Genomic DNA, 16,667 nt, shown 5'->3' with positions numbered 1-16,667 from the left:
AGCAGGGGCTGCACTAGAGTAATCAGGAACCTGCTAGAACCAATTAAAACAGGCAGGATAATTAAGACACCTGGAGCCAATTAAGAAACTGCTAGAATCAATTAGGACAGGCTAGCTGATCAGGGCACCTGAGTTTAAAAAGGAACTCACTTCAGTTTGTGGTGTGCATGCGAGGAGCTGAGAGTGAGAAGACATATTGCTGGAAGACTGAGGGCTTGGCTACACTTACAAATTTGCAGCGCTGCAGCAGGGTGTGAAAACACACCCTCTGCAGCGCTGCAAATTGCGGCGCTACAAAGCGCCAGTGTAGTCAAAGCCCCAGCGCTGGGAGCCGCGCTCCCAGCGCTGTCCGTTATTCCCCACAGGGAGGTGAAGTACGGACAGCGCTGGGAGAGTTTTCTCCCAGTGCTGGCGCTTTGACTACACTTAGCGCTTCAAAGCGCTGCCGCGGCAGCGCTGCCGCGGCAGCGCTTTGAAATGCAAGTGTAGCCAAAGCCTGAGGAGTGGAAGCATTATCAGGCACCAGGAGAAAGGTCCTGTGATGAGGATAAAGAAGGTGTTGGGAGGAGGCCATGGGGCAGTAGACCAGGGAGTTGTAGCTGTCGTGCAGCTGTACCAGGAGGCACTATAGACAGCTGCAATCCACAGGGCCCTGGGCTGGAACCTGGAGTAGAGGGTGGGCCTGGGTTCCCCCCAAACCTCTGAACTCCTGACCAAACACAGGAGGATTTCACCTGGACTGTGGCTTCTACCAGAGGGGGAGGTCTCTGAGTTGTTTCCCAATCCACATGGTGAATCTGTGAGGCGAGTAAATCCGCCAATAAGCACAGGACCCACCAAGGTAGAGGAGGAACTTTGTCACAAGACTGCATACTACTTAAAGTCCCTAGCGACCAAATTTACAGCTGATAAAAGGAAATACTTTTTTCACATATCAAGGGGTAGCTGTGTTAGTCTGTATCCACAAAAACAATGCGGAGTCCAGTGGCACCTTAAAGACTAGCAGATTTTTTTGGGCATAAGCTTTCGTGGGTTAAAAACCCACTTCTTCAGATGCTCCAAGAAAGCTTATGCCTAAATAAATCTGTTAATCTTTAAGGTACCACCGGACTCCTTATTGTTTTTTTTCACATAGAATCAGAGTCATAGGACTGGAAGGGATTTTGAGAGGTCATCTAGTCCAGACCCATATACTGAGGCAGGACTCAGTATTATCTAGACCATCCCTGCCAGATGTTTGTCTAACCTGCTCTTAAAAACTTCCCACAAGAGAGATTCCACAACCCCTTGGTAATTTGTACCAGTGCTTAGCTACCCTTAAAATTAGGAAGTTTATCTGAATGTCTAACTAAATCTCCCATGCTGCAATTTAAGCCCATAGCTTCTTGTCCTGTCCTAAGTGGTTAAGGAGAACAATTGATCCTCCTCCTCTTTATAACAGACATTAAATACTTGAAGGCTGTTTATATGACCCCTCAGCCTTCTCTTCTTCAGACTAAACAAACCCATTTTTTTCAGTCTTTCCATATAGATCATGTTTTCTAGATCTTTAATCATTTTTGTTACTTTCCTCTGGACTTTTTCCGATTTGTCCACATCTTTACTTAATTGTGGTGCTCAGAACTGGACACAATTCTCCAGTTGAGGCCTTATCAGTGCTGTATAGGGTGGAAGAATTATTTCACATGTCTTGCTTACAACACTCCTGCTAATACATCCCAGAATTATGTTAGCTTTTTTTGCAACAGTATGACATTGTTGAATCCATATTTAGTTTGTGATTCACTGTAACTCCAGATCATTTTCTGAAGTACTCCTTCCTAGGCAGTCATTTCCTATTTTGTATGCGTGTAATTGATTACTTCTTCCTAAGTGTTGTGTCCTTATTGAATTTCATCCTATTTGTTTCAGAGCATTTCTCTAGTTTGTCAAGATCATTTTGAATTCTAATCCTGTCCTCTAAAGCATTTGCAACCCCTCCCAGTGTGGTATTGTCCGTAAATTTTATAAGTGTACTCTCTATGCCATTATCCAAATCATTTATGAAGATATTGAACAGAACTGAACCCAGGGCAGATTCCTATGAGACCCCAATTGAAATGCCCTTCCAGGTGGATTCGGAACTGTTTTAACTACTCTCTGAGTATGCTTTTCCAACCACTTGTGCACCCACCTTATAGTAAGTTGATCTAGGCTGTATTTCTTTAGTTTGTTTATAGAAGGTCATGTGAGACAGTAAAAAAAGCCTTTCTAAAGTAGAGAGATAACACACAAGCAGCCAGGAAACTCATTTCCATTGTCCACTGAAGCCAAGAGCTTAGTAGGTTTCAAATAGGGACTGGACATTTATATGGATAACATGAGTATCCAGAGTTGCAATATTAAGGATTAAAAAGAAGAAGAGTTTTGGAAAGGATACAAATCCTCATGCAGTGGGGTTTAGGAAGAAACCACTCCTCACCCTGGGCAAATTATTCCATAATGGATTATTATTGGATTTTTTACACCTTTCTCTGAAGCAGCTGGTATTGGCCACTGTCAGTGACAGATCATAGCTTAGGTGGTCCACGGGTTTGATCTGGTCTGGTAATTCCTCTCTTATTAATGTTCCACAGATTCACGATGAAATGAAGTTCTGGAACAGCCTTCCACATGGAGCAGTGGGGGCAAAAAAACTAACTTGTTTCAAAACTGAGCTTGTTAAATATATGGAGAGGGTGGTATGATGAGACTGCCTACAATGGCATATGGCCAATCTGCGACTGCTGTTAGCAAATATCTCCTACAATGGGAGCTGGGACACTAGATGGGGAGGGCTCTGAGTTACTACAGAGAATTCTTTCCCAGGTGTCTGGCTGGTGGGTCTCACCCATATGCTCAGGGTCCAACTGATCAACATATTTGGGGTTGGGAAGGAGTTTTCCCCCAGGACAGATTGGCAGAGACACTGGGGATTTTTTGCCTTCCTCTTCAGCATGGAGCACAGGTCACTTGCTCATTTGAACTAGACTAAATGATGGCTTCTCTGTAACTTTAAGTCTTTACATCAAGATTTGAGGACTTCAGTACCTCAGCCAGGGGTTCTGGGCCTACTACAAGAGTAGGTGGGTGAGGTTCTGTGTCCTGTCATGTGCAGGAGGTCAGACTTAGCTGATTATGATGGTACCTTCTGGCCATAAAGTCTATGAGGAAGTGCCCAGTGCCAACAATTCCAGGATTAAAAGACTCCTGATTAACTCTCTAAGGAGTGCGTTCTTATACACAGTAGCTAGCATGAAGTTTGTCAGTTTTGATAGACAATGCACAGACTGAGGAAATAGAGTTCCAGAGTAAGATTGTTCAGGGGAAGTGTGACAAAGTGGGGATTTTCCCTTGTTATGTTGTATCTGAGTCTTACTGTTGAGCCTATGTGAGTTTTACTGTTTTGCATGAATACTGTGTGTGCATCAGCTTCCCTGTGTGCTGCACCACTACCTCGGTGGTGGGACTAGGGGTGTGTGACTTTGGCTGAGACCTCTCGGGTAGGTGAGGCTGCTCCTGCTGTCTGCATGTATGCTATGGCAAGTGCTCTTTGTAGCCTGAGACCCAGGAGGGGGATGCAACCAGGTGACGACCAGGTGACTCTTTGATAGGACCTGACTCCTCTTGACCTCAGATGCTCAGGATGAGCATGTCTAACAGGGAGCGGAAGGCATGTGATCATGGGCCTCTCTCGTGGCTCCTCCAATAACTACTGCTATAGGCTGGCTGAAGGAGTTCTTCTCTTTTCTCTCAATGGGCGGGGTCTAGTTGCTTTTTGGCACTGATGGTCCCAAGTTCAATTCCCTGTTGGCGACCCTTGTGTCTGTTTACACAGCCACAGTTGGTTATGGCAGGAAGTTTCCACCTGCGCTGAGTACAGGCTGCTGGAGTGATTTCTTTAAGGGCAGTTATTCCATTGTCATTTTTCAGATGGCATAATAGTAAAAGGCTCTATTTCAATAGTCCGGTGAGTGTTTTGCAGTCAGGCCCCTGCTCCACTCTGCTACCATGGAGGCTACGGAGCGGAAATGTGCTATTCCTGGTTGCTCAGCTGGGAAAGAGTGCATAGTTCAGTGTGTCATATGCTAGAGCCTCCTTTGCATTGGTGTCCTGAGCTGTCCCAGAGACTGCAGTGATGGAGGTATGGATTGACGGCTGCTATTTTGGCTCTGCTGGACAGAGGCAATGTGGAGTTGTTGGGTCTAGGACATTTGCAGTAGATTAATTATGAGTACAAGTTTCCTAGAGGATGCCATGTAACTTGTGGTCTCGGAATGTATTTTTGCAAGCAGTCTGCACAAATTTCACTCTTTTATGGTGTGAAAACTTGAAGTTGCAGTGAGCATGTGAGTCATAGAATCATAGAAGATTAGGGTTGGAAAAGACCTCAGGAGGTCATCTAGTCCAACCCCCTGCTCAAAGCAGGACCAACCCCAACTAAATCATCCCAGCCAGGGCTTTGTCAAGCCGGGCCTTAAAAACCTCTAAGGATGGAGATTCCACCACCTCCCTAGGCAATCCATTCAACTGCTTCACCACCTTCCTAGTGAACAGTGTTTCCTAATATCCATCCTAGACCTCCCCTACTGCAACTTGAGACCATTGCTCCTTGTTCTGTCATCGGCCACCACTGAACAGCTTAGGTCCATCCTCTTTGGACCCCCCCTTCAAGTAGTTGAAGGCTGCTATCAAATCCCCCCAACTCTTCTCTTCTGCAGACTAAATAACTCCAGTTCCCTCAGCCTCACCTCATAAGTCATGTGCTCCAGCCCCCTAATCATTTTTGTTGTCCTCTGCTAGACTCTCTCCAATTTGTCCACATCCTTTCTGTAGTGGAAGCCCCAAAACTGGATGCAATACTCCAGATGTGGCCTCACTAGTGCAGAATAGAGGGGAATAATCACTTTCCTTGATCTGCTGGCAATGCTCCTACTAATGCAGCCCAATATGCCATTAGCCTTTTTGGCAACCAGGGAATACTGCTGACTCATATCCAGCTTCTTATCCACTGTAATCTCTAGGTCCTTTTCCGCAGAACTGCTGCTTAGCCATTTGGTCCCTAGTCTGTAGCAGTGCATGGGATTCTTCCTTCCTAAGTGCAGGACTCTGCACTTGTCCTTGTTGAACCTCATCAGATTTCTTTTGTCCCAATCCTCCAATTTGTCTAGGTCACTCTGAACACGTTTTCAGATCCAAGTGATTGTATGTGTGCATGCAGGCTCCTCAGCAGAAGCCATGGTAGCAAATCTTAGAGCCTGGGTCAACAGATTCGGGCTCATGGGGCTTGCAACATAGCTAAAAATAACAGTGTGGATGCTCCCATTTGGCTAGAGTCTGGGCTTTGAGACCAATCAAGGCGGGAAGGTTTAAGAGCCTGTGTTCCAGCCTGAATAGGAACATCTGCACTGGGGTGGCCAAACCTGAGGCTCTGGAGCCACATGAGGCTCTTCAGAAGTTAATATGTGGCCCTTTGTATAGGCACCGACTCCGGGGCTGGAGCTACAGGCGCCAACTTTCCGATGTGCCGGGGGTGCTCACTGCTCAACCTCTGGTGCTTCTATGGGCCCTGTCCCCACTCCACCCCTTCCCACCTCCTTTTCTGAGCCTGCCGTGCCCTCACTCCTCCCCCCCCAGAGCCTCCTGCATGCCATGAAACAGCTGATCAGGAGGTGCGGGGAGGGAGGGAGAGGCACTGACTGGCAGGGCTGCCGGTGGTTGGGAGGCTGATGCGGGGGCTGCTGACGTATTACTGTGGCTCTTTGGCAATTTACATTGGTAAATTCTGGCTCCTTCTCAGACTCAAGTTGGCCACCCCTGATCTACACTGTTATTTTTAGGCCAGTAATCTGGCTCTGAGACTTGCTACTGTGGGTCTTGTTTTGAAGTGTAGACATACCCTATAAACATGTACATGGCAACATAAATTTGATAATAGAGTTCTTCAGTCTAGCAGACAAAGGTATAATAGGAACAAAAGTCTGGATGTTGATGCTAAATAGATTCAAACTAGAAATAAGGTGCAAATTTTTAACAGTGAAGCAGTTTACCACTGGAACAATTCACCCAGGGTGGGGTAGATTCTCTCTATCACTTGCAATGTTAAAGCACAACGATAGGACTGGAAGCAGGAACTAACACAGGGAAGTCCTGTGGCCTGTGTTATGCAGGAGGTCAGACTAGATGATCACAGTGGTCCCTTCTGGCCTTGGAATCTATGAAGGAGAGGGGGACCTGTGAGACACACTCATCAGTGGGTTACATAAACAGCTCAAGAGGAACACTAATATTGAAGTCCCTGTGACCTAGCCCTGCCAGTGTAATAGCACTGCCTTCAGTGGCAGATCTCCATAGTTGCTGAACAAGTTGACTTAACTTTACATATTGCAGGATCAAGGAGAGTTGATGTTCACGCCACCGAGAGCAATAACGACACCAGTAACTTGAAAATCATGCATCTGTCTGAAAATTGTTTCCCTGCTGTCATTACAAATGGCATCTAGGTGTGTTGTAATGGAAGCAGGTAGAGAACCCCCTCTCTTTTTCCCCCGCCATGTGGGCATTGCTTGATTTTTTTGGGACTCTCCCAGAACTTGAGGAAGCAGTAATATAACAGGAAACCTCAGGAGATTAGTCCAGCCTTGGAAGCTCTGGAGAGAGGGCTCACAGCCGGATCTAGGGCTGAGGATCGGGCCCTTTGAGTTTATGATGGTAACTTTTGCCCATCATGGCTGTGTGGTTCCTTTCCCTGCATCAGGAAGGGTTAAAACATTTTATTTTATTTTCTCTCCTGACTGGTCTGAATTGCTCTTTTCTTTAACAAGCCAACCCAGGTGCCCAGTGTCTGTGATGGGGAGGCAGTGGTTGAGTTGCTCAGGTTGTGATTCCAGGGAAGGCAGGTTGGGTTTGAGGAGGAGCACTGCTAATTTCTGGATTAGTGAAGTATTTTAGGAGGGGTCTTCACCTGCAGGTTTTGATCAGGTCCTGGAGGGGTCACGACCCCTCTTCCTTTTGTTACGACTACATGGCAGGGGGCATCCTGAACTGTTCTGTGGTAACATGGGGTTGCACTCAAGAAAAGACTGGGAACCACAGGCTTAGGGCATATTTTACCCTTTCTTCTTTGGGCCACTTATCTGGGCTGGATCAGCTTAATTCTTTCCTGCTACAATTTGCTCAATATTTGTGCATATTAGGGTAGAGTTCAGCGAGCCAGTCATGTTAGGGCCCCATTGTGCTGGACATGGTGTATGCACTTCGTAAGACGGTGCCAGGAAACTGAAAGGAGCAGTAATGGGTCCTGAAGAGAGGCTGCCATGTTTGATGGGCTCCCAATCTTCAATATAACATTACATTTATTTCAGGAAATGGGCAAAGCACTGGGCTATGGTTTCATTTGCTTAAACTGATCTGTCCATCTGTAATGTTACAGCAATTTTCTACTGTATCCTCCATGCATTTAAGCACATATCAGAGCCATGGTATACTGCAAAATAAATGTTGCAGATATTCACTCCAATTTTTAATGGAATTTGTTTTGGCTGTGATCACACCTCTTTTATTTTCACCGTCCACTAAATTTTGGATGATCAAGTTTTAAATGCACAAAAATGGTGCAGCTTGGATGTTCCAGGCCCACCGAGACAGAATTTAAAACCGGATTGTGAGGGTTACACCAATTTAATGAGAGAACAGACTCACAGGGTAAGGAATAGAGGTCAATTTCACAGACCAAACAACTGAGTAAATGAAATTCAGGAAAAACTGGATGGAATAATTTTTAAGAAATAATTGATTTGAGAAAAAAACACAATGATCTGTTTGCAACTGAGGCTTGATCCAGCAGCTACTGAAGTCAAGGGGAGTCCTTCCATTGACTCAGTTGGGTATTGGAAAAAGAAGTGAAATGTACTGTCAGGTAAGTGTTTGTTATGTATTCCCACAGGTCTATTATATGTAGAGAAAACCGTCCCCGCCCCACGCACATGTTGGCCACATGAAAAATGTACAGTGGGCACTGCTAAGAAGTTCCATGGGTTTGAGAGATTGGAAGTTCTAATGGAGTTTCCCATGTCCAAGGAAGGGGAATGTCCCTGGAGCCTCCACTGACACATTATGTGTGTGCCTACTGTCACCTACCCATCTCCCCTGGGTTCTCACTAACCATTCCCTGCCATCAGCTTATCAGTACAGCTACACATCCACATTGGGATAAATATTTCCCTTTTTTTTTTCTCCCAATGCCCGGCAGTGAACATTTCAACAATGGATACAAATGCATTAAGGGCAAAATCCAGCGCCCCCTGGAATGATGCAATGAATGCAAGCGTGACTGCTGAAGTCCTAGAGCTGCGGATGGGCTGAATGGGGAGGCAAGCGGGGGCTTAGATAAGGCCTGAATAGAAGCCCACCCAAGTAAGTGGAGTCTGCTTTCACTATCCGCACAGCGCTCCAAAGGTTTGCTGTGAAGCTGAAGGAACCCGGCATTCTGAAAAGCCTTCAGGAGCGATGCAGAAGCAGCTTCAGACTCATTTAAAGCTGAGGATCTGCCAGAACCACTTACAGAGAGCACAGCTGACTCACACCCAGACAGCAACAAAACCTGTGGTGGAGGCGACTTTTGAATTTTGTATTGAGTTGATTTTCCTCCCCTCCACTACAGTTGATTTGCATCACTGGGGCAGCCCATAGCAGCTGGAGAGCCAGCTTGTGCAAGAAGAATTGTCAGGGTGCATACAGCCTCCTCAGACTTCAATATGTGGGATGTGGCCAAGGGGAAGGGGGCATGGCTTGAGTGCTACTACCCTCGGTCAATCACTGGGGACTGGAATGTCCCCTGGGGATCATGGGCAACAGGAATATTTAGAGAAGCTCTAGGTTGCATTAGGAGACCAACTCAGCAGTAGGACAGATGGGCTGGGATTGATGGTAGGAGGCATAAAGGTAGGTTACAGTCACGTTTGCATTCCCCCCTCTCCTGAGCTACTCTGAGTGCAGTTCTGGATTGGTCCAAAATCTGACCCTGCTGGTCATAAGAGTTTCTGATTTTGTTGTGATTAGCATTGACAAATACCGTCACTGTCAATATGTTTGTTATCCCAATGGATGCTTTATAATCTAAGCTATAATTGTAGGCGGATCTTGCAGCAACCCTATAGTTAAGGTCGCCTAAGGCTTCCCATTATAAGACCCTGTTTTCAGTTGCTATAACTTTGCCAAAACTGAACTGTTTGGGCTGGAATTTTCTGTCAGGCATCGGTCTCAGCATGAATTTCTGGGAAATTTTCAGCAAAAATGGCACAGCCATTTAGAAGAATGAGATTAGGGGAAAATATGTTCTTTTATCCAAGTTAAAAAAATTCTTAAGACTGTTTCATTGAGAAGGTCTAATGCCTCCATGCTTGGAGCAGGGGCTTGAAATTTGGCAGGGAGATTGCACTGGTGTCAGATGTGCTATTCACTATTCACATACCCCCAACCCAATTTTGGTCAAGTTATAAGGCTTTGAAAAATCTCAGTTCACACATGCTCAGTAGAGATTCCCAAACCTGAGTCTTTCTTTTTGGGTGACAGATCTGAGGAACTGTTCCAAATTGAGGTGTCATTAGAGGAGGTGTTGGAACAAATTGATAAACTAAACAGTAATAAGTCTCCAGGACCTAATGGTATTCACCCAAGAGTTCTGAAGGAACTCAAATGTGAAATTGCAGGACTACTAACTGTCATCTGTAACCTAGCATTTAAATCAGCTTCTGTACCAAATGACTGGAGGATAGCTAATGTGATGCCAATTTTTAAAAAGGGCTCCAGAGATGACCCTGGCAACTACAGGCCAATAAGCCTGACTTCAGTACTGGGCAAATTGGCTGAAACTATCGTAAAGAACAAAATTGTCAGACAGAGATGAACATAATTTGTTGGGAAATAGTCAATATGGTTTTTGTAAAAGGAAATCATGCCTCATCAATGTACTAGAATTCTTTGAGGGGGTCAACAAGCATGTGGACAAAGGAGATCCAGTGGATATAGTACATTTAGATTTTTCAGAAAGCCTTTGACAAGGTCCCTCACCAAAGACTCTTAAGCAAAATAAGCAGTTATGGGATAAGAGGGAAGGTTCTCTCATGGATTAGTAGCTGGTTAAAAGATAGGAAACAAAGGGTAGGAATAAATGGTCAGTTTTCAGAATGGAGAGAGGTAAATAGTGGTGTCCCCCAGGGGTCTGTACTGGGCCCAGTCCTATTTAATATAGTCATAAACGATCTGGAAAAAGGGGTGAACAGTGAGGTGGCAAAATTTGCAGATGATACAAAACTACTCAAGATAGTTAAGTCCCAGACAGACTGCAAAGAGCTACAAAAGGATCTCACAAAACTGAGTGACTGGGCAACAAAATGACAGATGAAATTTAATGTTGATAAATGCAAAGTAATGCACATTGGAAAACATAATCCTAATTATACATATACAGTGATGTGATCTAAATGAGCAGTTACCACTCAAGAAAGAAAACTTGGAGTTATTGTGGATAGTTCTCTGAAAACATGCCCTCAGTGTGCAGTGGCAGTCAAAAATGCAAACAGAATGTTGGGAATCGTAAAGAAAGGGATAGATAATAAGTCAGAAAATATCATATTGCCTCTCTATAAATCCATGGTACACCCACACCTTGAATACTGTGTGCAGATGTGGTCTCCCCATCTCAAAAAAGATATATTGGAATTGGAAAAGGTTCAGAAAAGGGCAACAAAAATGATTAGTGGTATAGAACGACTTCCGTATGAGGAGAGATTAATAAGACTGGGACTTTTCAGCTTGGAAAAGACGCAACTAAGGGGGGATATGATAGAGGTTTATAAAATCATGAGTGGTATAGAGAAAGCAAATAAGCAAGTGTTATTTACTCCTTGAAATACAGGAACAAGGGGCCACCAAATGAAATTAATAGGTAGTGGGTTTAAAACAAACATAAGAAAGTATTTTTTTTCATGCAACACACTGTCAACCTCTGGAACTCCTTGCCAGAGGGTGTTGTGAAGGCCAATACTATAACAGGGTTCAAATGGGAGCTAGATAGCCATTGATGGACCTATCTTCCGTGAATCTATTAGCCAGGATGTGCAGGAATGGTGTCCCTAGCCTCTGTTTGCCAGAAGCTGGGGTTGGGTGACAGGTCATGGATCACTTGATGATAACCTGCCTGTTCATTCCCTTTGGGGCACCTGCCATTGGCTACTGTCAGAGGACAGGATACTGGGCTTGATGGACCTTTGGTCTGACCCAGTATGGCCATTCTTATGTTCTTATAAGACTTATAGAGATGGAGGGAGTAGATTGGAATAAGGAGCTGGTGGGGGATTCTAGGACAGACTGGATAAGCAGACTGGGGCTGGGAAGCAGGCAAGGAGCTAGGGGAGACATAGAGTCAATGAGGGGGAAGACTGAGATTGGATGAGGAGTCAAAGGGTTGGGGGCGGGGAACTGGGACTGGCTGGACAAGGAGCCAGGGGGAGAGACTAGGATAAGAAGCCTCAGGATGGAGACTGGGAATGGGGATGGGAGGAGGCTGAGATTGCCTGAGAAGCAGAGCTAGGATTGGGCTTGGCCGAACAAGTAGAATGAGATTGGGATGAGGAGCCCAAGGGGGAGGAGACAGGGATCAAGAGATGGAGAGTCAAGACTGGGGCAGGGACAGACTGGAGGGGAAAGGGACAGAAGAGGTCAGGTTTGGGGGTCCAGGGGCAGAAGGGTCAGTGTCTAGAGCACTCTCTCCTCCAGAATCTGGAACTGAATCTGAGATTCCCGAGTCTCAAAAATACTGTTCTGTCAGCGAACATCTAATACACCCACTGGCAAAGGGTGTGTCTCTTCCCCTTATTGTGCTGTTTCACATAGGCGATGACAGCCTATTACTGGTCTCAGTTACTCCATTAGCTTAAGTGGCAGAGATCAGTGTGGTGGATCTAAAGGTTCTAATATTGCTGATTCTTCAATTCCAAGTCCAGAAGGGGCCACTGTGATCATCTAGTCTGATCTCCTGAGTAACACAGGCCAGAGAACTCCCCCAAACTAATTCCTAGAACAGATCCTTTAGAAAAACAGCCCATCTTGGTTCAAAAATTGTCATTTACTCTCACTGTTAAAATGTATGTCTTATTTTCCATCTGTTATTGTGTAGCTTCAACTTCCAGCTCCTAGGTTATAATATGCTTTTCTCTGACAGATTGAAGAGCTCATTATTAACTACTTGTTCCCCATGTAGGTACTTATGGACTGTAATCAAGTCACCCCTTAACCTAAATACATTGAGATCTTTGCGTCTGTCACTCTAAGTCAGGTTATCTAATCCTTTCATCATTCTCATGGCTCTTCTCTGAGCTCTCTCCAATTTATCACCGTCCTTCTGGAATTGTGGCCAGCAGAACTGGACACACTACGCCAGTAGTGGTCACACCAGTGCCAAATACAAGGGTAAAATCACCTATCTACTCCTACTTGAGATTCCCCTGTTTATGCTTCCAGATTGCAATAGCGCTTTTGGCCATTGCTTTAGGAGCTCACGTTTAGTTGATTATTTGCCACGACCCCTAAATCTTTTTCACAGTTCCTGCTTCCCAGGATAGAGTCCCCCATCTTGTAAGTCTGGTCTACGTTCCTGGTTCCTAGATGTATACATTTACATGTAGCCATATTAAAACGCATATTGTTTGTTTGTGCCTGTCCAGTTTACCAAGAGATACAGATCATTCTGTATCAATGACCCATCCTCACTATTTAACACTCCCCCAATCTTTGTGTTATCTGCAAACTTTATCACAGATTACTTTATTTTCTTCCAGGTCACTGATAAAAATGTTAAATAGTGTAGGGCCAGCAACTGACCCCTGCGGCAAACATACCTGCTCGATGATGGTTCCATTTACTATTACATTTTGAGACCTGTTAGCCAGGTTTTCACCCATATTATATGGGCCATATTAATTTTATTTCATTCTAGTTTCTTAATCAGAAGTTTGTATGGTGCCAAGTCCAATGCCTTACAGAAGTCTAAGTCTATGATGTCAGCACTATTACCGTCACCAATCAAACTTTTAATCTCTTAACCTATCTTTTCTTTTTTTTTTTTTTAACAGATGAGCCATGTGGGTGTCCGTATGGTGCCACTATATGGATGTTCTGTTTTTCAGTTTGCATTTTTAAAATCCTTGGAAATTACACACATGCAAAAACTCAGTTGAAAGGACATTAAGTTGCAAAGTCAAGCACTGAAAAGTTAGGCGATGCCAGAACTAAGGTTTCTTGTGTAAATTTAATTCAGCCCCTTTTGTGCATATGCATGATGGTGCAATCTTTAATGACATAATCACATAGTGGTTTTGTCACAGGATCCCTGCCTCATTCAGTGCATGGGACGGGCTGTGCTCTGAGGATGAATCAGGGATGTATAGTAAAGGAGGGTGCTGTCTGTAGGACCCCAGCCTCATTTGTTGCAGAAGGTGGAAGGCATGCGGTTAATGAGATAGGGGCTGGCAGGAAGAGAGAGGGCATGGTTCAGGCAATTGAATGCTGCCCTGGAGAACTGGATTCTGTCCCTGCCTCTGCCACAGAGCTCCTGTGTAATGCTGGGCAAGTCACTTGAACCAAACTTTTCACAGCAGGTCACTAACTGTGTGATCCTCATTCTCTGGGTGCCTGACTTGAGACCTTTGGTCTGATTTGCGGAAGAGCTGAGCACTCATAGCCACAGCTGAAGTCAGTGGTAGTTACCCTTTGAATATATAAAGTGCTCTATACTGTTAAGTACTCTGAAAAATCAGGCACTAAGTGTCTGAAAATGGGCATCAAAATTTGTGGATTTTTTTTAAACTGTACTTTCCGAGTGCCTGAGTTCCCCATCTGTAAAACGAGCCTAATAATGCCTTATCTCACAGGGGTGTTATGACGATGAATTAATTAGCATTTGTGAAGTACTGAGACACTATAGTAAGGAACACCATAGAAAAGCCCAGGAGGAAATTAATCATTCTGTTTTTCAGAGCAGGGTTTGAATAGTGTGAGGTAAATAAGACCTTGGGCCACACCTTGAAAAATGAGGATAAAAAATGGCTGCTCACTGAGTGAGCACAGTCCATCCTGTGCACTTAGTGAGGTATAGGTCCTGTGGAAAAAGTCACATAAAGACTGTCTCACAATGCATAAGCATAAGGGGGAAGAGTTAAGTCTGAAAAGGCAACTATAATTCCAAACTTCTGATTGCTTGTCTTTGTAATCTTAATGCTCTTTGAATGTAGTTTTGGTATTTAGTTATATGTATGTATTCTTGCCCTCCTAGTGGAGAAAGAAATCTCACATACACACTCAGGCCAGGATTTCAAAGTTTTCTGAACCACCATCAGGGTAGAGATATGGGGGAAGATCTTTAACTGGTGTAAATTGTCAGAGCTCCATTGACTACATTGTTTGTGACCTGCTGCTCACAAACAGGGAAGAAATAGTAGAGGAAGCAATAGTGGATGGGAACCTGGGAGGCAGTGACCATGAGATGGTCGAGTTCAGGATCCTGACACAAGGAAGAAAGGAGAGCAGTAGAACAGAGACCCTGGACTTCAGAAAAGCAGACTTCGACTCCCTCAGGGAACTGATGGGCAAGGTCCCCTGGGAGAATAACATGACGGGGAAAGGAGTCGAGGAAAGCTGGCTGTATTTTAAAGAAACCTTATTGAGGTTGCAGGAACAAACCATCCCGATGTGTAGGAAGAAAAGTAAATATGGCAGGCGACCAGCTTGGCTCAACAGTGAAATCCTTGCTCGTCTTAAACACAAAAAAACAGCTTACAAGAAGTGGAAGATTGGACAAATAACCAGGAAGGAGTATAAAAGTATTGCTCAGGCATGCAGGAGTGAAATTAGGAAGGCCAAATCACACTTGGAGTTGCAGCTAGCCGGAGATGTTAGGAGTAACAAGAAGGGTTTCTTCAGATATGTTAGCAACAAGAAGAAAGTCAAGGAAAGTGTGGGCCCCTTGCTGAATGAGGGAGGGAACCTAGTGACGGAGGATGTGGAGAAAGCTAGTGTACTCAATGCTTTTTTTGCCTCTGTCTTCACAGACAAGGTCAGCTCCCAGACAGCTGCACTCTGCAGCACGGTATGGGGAGAAGGTGACCAGCTCTCTGTGGGGAAAGAAGTAGTTCGGGACTATTTAGAAAAGCTGGACGAGCACAAGTCCATGGGGCCGGATGCGCTGCATCTGAGGGTGCTAAAGGAGTTGGCCGATGAGATTGCAGAGCCATTGGCCATTATCTTTGAAAAATCATGGCAATTGGGGAAGGTCCTGGATGACTGGAAAAAGGCTAATGTAGTGCCCATCTTTAAAAAAGGGAAGAAGGAAGATCCAGGGAACTACAGGCCAGTCAGTCTCACCTCAGTCCCTGGAAAAATCATGGAACAGGTCCTCAAGGAATCAATTCTGAACCACTTAAAGGAGGGGAAGTGATCAGGAACAGTCAGCATAGATTCACCAAGGGCAAGTCATGCCTGATTAACCTAATTGCCTTCTATGATGAGATAACCGGCTCTGTGGATGAGGGGAAAGCAGTGGATGTGCTATTTCTGGACTTTAGCAAAGCTTTTGATACAGTCTCCCACAGTATTCTTGCCAGCAAGTTAAAGAAGTCTGGGCTGGATGAATGGACGGTAAGGTGGATAGAAAACTGGCTAGATGGTTGGGCTCAACGGGTAGTGATCAATGGTTCCATGTCTAGTTGGCAGCCAGTATCAAGTGGGGTGCCCCAAGGGTCGGTGCTGGGGCCGGTTTTATTTAATATCTTCATTAACGATCTGGAGGATGGTGTGGACTGCACCCTTAGCAAGTTTGCAGATGACACTAAACTGGGAGGAGTGGTTGATACGCTGGAGGGTAGGGATAGGATACAGAGGGACCTAGACAAATTAGAGGATTGGGCCAAAAGAAATATGATGAGGTTCAACAAGGACAAGTGCAGAGTCCTGCATTTAGGACGGAAGAATCCCATGCACTGCTACAGACTAGGGACCGAATGGCTAGGCAGCAGTTCTGCAGAAAAGGACCTAGGGGTTACGGTGGATGAAAAGCTGAATATGAGTCAACAGTGTGCCCTTGTTGCCAAGAAGGCTAATGGCATTTTGGGTTGTATAAGTAGGGGCATTTCCAGCAGATCGAGGGATGTGATCATTCCCCTCTATTCAGCACTGGTGAGGCCTCATTTGGAGTACTGTGTCCAGTTTTGGGCCCCACACTACAAGAAGGATGTGGATAAATTGGAGAGAGTCCAGCGGAGGGCAACAAAAATGATTAGGGGGCTGGAGCACATGACTTATGAGGAGAGGCTGAGGGAACTGGGATTGTTTAGCCTGCAGAAGCGAAGAATGAGGGGGGATTTGATAGCTGCTTTCAACTACCTGAAAGGGGGTTCCAAAGAGGATGGATCTAGACTGTTCTCAGTGGTAGAAGATGACAGAACAAGGAGTAATGGTCTCAAGTTGCAGAGGGGGAGGTTTAGGTTGGATATTAGGAAAAAACTTTTTCACTAGTAGGGTGGTGAAGAACTGGAATGGGTTACCTAGGGAGGTGGTGGAATCTCCTTCCTTAGAGGTTTTTAAGGTCAGGCTTG

This window comes from Mauremys mutica, chromosome 9, assembly GCF_020497125.1.
Source record: "Mauremys mutica isolate MM-2020 ecotype Southern chromosome 9, ASM2049712v1, whole genome shotgun sequence".
Lineage (NCBI taxonomy): Eukaryota > Metazoa > Chordata > Testudines > Geoemydidae > Mauremys > Mauremys mutica.
Note: the sequence above shows the minus strand (reverse complement) of the source record.